Below are 2,547 nucleotides of genomic sequence, written 5' to 3'. Positions count from 1 at the left end.
CTGAGAAGTGGGCGAGTCTGAGTGACACCGAGTCAGGAAAATATCTTTCTCCGTGTGAAGCCTGTGAGGAAGCTGAGGCCCTACACCTCCAGCCCTGGGGAGAGGCGGGCGGCGGCCTCTGCCACAGAGAGGACAGGTTCTGCCCTGCGCCCCCGAACACTGACCCAAACACACGACTCGGGGTCTGCAGCGAGGGGGCGGCTGCACGACACTGTGGCTGCACCAAAGGCCATGGAATACACTTTAGAAACAGGCAAGTCTTACCGCAGGTGAATTTCAATTTTTTAAAAATTGGAAAAAAAATCTAGGAACACGTCCCACCAGAGCAGCGAACATGCAGGCTTTTTCGTTGTTGCTTCCCTTGTTCTAGGTTTCTGGCATGCTGTACGATCAGAGCAGGAAAAGTTTAGGGAGAAACTTTGAGCAAATGAAGGAAGAAAGGCAGGTAACTCAATAAACAGCAAAGCAGCTGCACTACAAAAAAATAATTAAAACGGCCAGTTTGACAGGGCTCAGCCCACAGCCTAGGAGTGGGGACCCAGGACTAGCCAGCACTTCATTGCCTCCTCTGTAACGTCTCGGGGAGCCTTTGTCCCCACAGTCCCATCTGACCGGGAGCGGCAGCCCACGGTCCAGCGCCCCAGCCACACTAATGGACGGATGGAGCCACCGCCAGGCCAGCCAGAGGCCTGAGGTGGCCTCGAGCGAGTGTCCGCCCCACGGGGCACCTCGTGAAAGCTGCCGGGCAGATCCTGCCCTGGATGTTTGATGCAAGAGGCGAGGAGCCAGTCCGCTGGCGAAGGCGGCAGCTGCAGGCTCGGAGCAGAACATCTGAGTCTGCATGGTGAGGGGCCCCAAAGCAGGGATCCACAGCGGCCGACGCTGAAGCATCACCACCAGGTGTCCTGACGATGTCACCACAGCTGCTGCCGGAGTCAGGGGGCGACGGCCTCGTCTGGACCATCCCGCAAGGCCTGACCCTGTAGCCTGGGACGACCGCCTGTCTCCTTTACAACTTTATAACTAGCCCTCGCGACTGGACGTCGCCTGAGGAAGTGACTGTGCCTCGAAACCAGGAAGAATCTCATTAACATACAAGCTCTGTGTCAGGGCGCAGCCACGGGGACGGGGGCGACTGTGCCCATCCCCCGGGGAAGGGTGGGGGCTGCCCGCTCTCCTGCCCTTGGCCCATCTGTGCCGTGTCACCTGCACCGCAGGGACGAAAGGGTGAAGCTCTTCTTCTCCAGTCCTTCTGCAGCTGAACTTGGCCACGCGACACGTTCTGGCCAGTGGGACGACAATGGGACTCTTGGAGGGAGCATCTCAGGAAGCTTCTAAGGCTACGGGGAAGGGCCCGGGCCCGGCACAGCGGTCGTGGGCACTGTCCCTTCCCGTCCTCCTGCCCTGCTTACAAACGCAGTCCCTGGCACGGCGGCACCGAGCGATGGCAGAAGGCTCACACGCTGACAAGGGCCGGACCGAGAGACACAAGGAGTCCCCAGGGTCCTCAGGGGCACCGCTGGACACTCACCTGCCAGCAGCTCCCTCCTGCCAGACTCCCCATTCTGTTAGGAAACAGCACTTTAACTGGTATCGTTACTAGCAATTTTCCTAACCGATATCACCGTAAAACTAAGAACAAAACGTGTCTTTCTAGATCTATAATTTCCTGAGGCACGTTATTCGTTCCGCAGTACGGTCCGGCCGCTCCAGCTCCTTCTCGTGCCATCTCCAGTTTCAGAGATCACCTTGGGCTTTGCTAAAGAGAGGGCCGCAGGGGACGCCACCTCCGCACAGGGCAGCACCCAGCCTCGGCGGACGCGCCCGATGGGAGCGATTTACATGTGACTGTCCCTCCTCTTGCAGAGACGATGCCCGTGTGCGGTTCCATGCAGTAAGAAAGGGAAGGAAATTCTGCACACGACCAAGCACACGTAATCATTGCTGACGTGAAGGGGAGCTATTCTAGAATCAACGCAGCCCTTCGTAAGATGATCAGAGGGCGATCCTTGGAGAAATACAATGACGCACACATATTACACATCGGCCCAAAATATTCCACGTAGCTATGAGCTAAAGAGCGCACGCTCCACTAGCCCGGCCGACCAGACACTCGGCAAACGGCGGTGAACCGACGAATTCCTCTGCAGAACGCAGAACGAGCAGCAGCCATGTTGCAGCCCCCGCTCATGCTGGAAGTGACACCGAGGTTGTCACTTTCTCTCGTCACCACTGCCCTTCCCCACAGGTCAAAGCCAGTTCCGACGTGATGGTTTGAGTCACGTGAACATGCATTCCTCTCAGAGCGCACACATCCCAAATTGTCCTACTGACACCACAGGAGGGTTTTGAACGGAGACAGGTCTCCACGTGACCGGGGACCCCTGGCCGTAGGCTGGAGTTTTCAGCGGCCTGGGAAAAATTCTGCAGCCAGAGCTACCAAGGACCCATATTACGCTGTCACCCCTTCACCCACTTACCTGGAAAAGGTTAAGTAGACTTTGGCTGAGGCATGTGGGTCTGTTCAGGAGAATGCCCTCCACACTT

Source organism: Pteropus vampyrus, unplaced genomic scaffold, assembly GCF_000151845.1.
Source record: "Pteropus vampyrus isolate Shadow unplaced genomic scaffold, Pvam_2.0 Scaffold317, whole genome shotgun sequence".
Lineage (NCBI taxonomy): Eukaryota > Metazoa > Chordata > Mammalia > Chiroptera > Pteropodidae > Pteropus > Pteropus vampyrus.
This window is presented reverse-complemented; position numbering follows the sequence as displayed.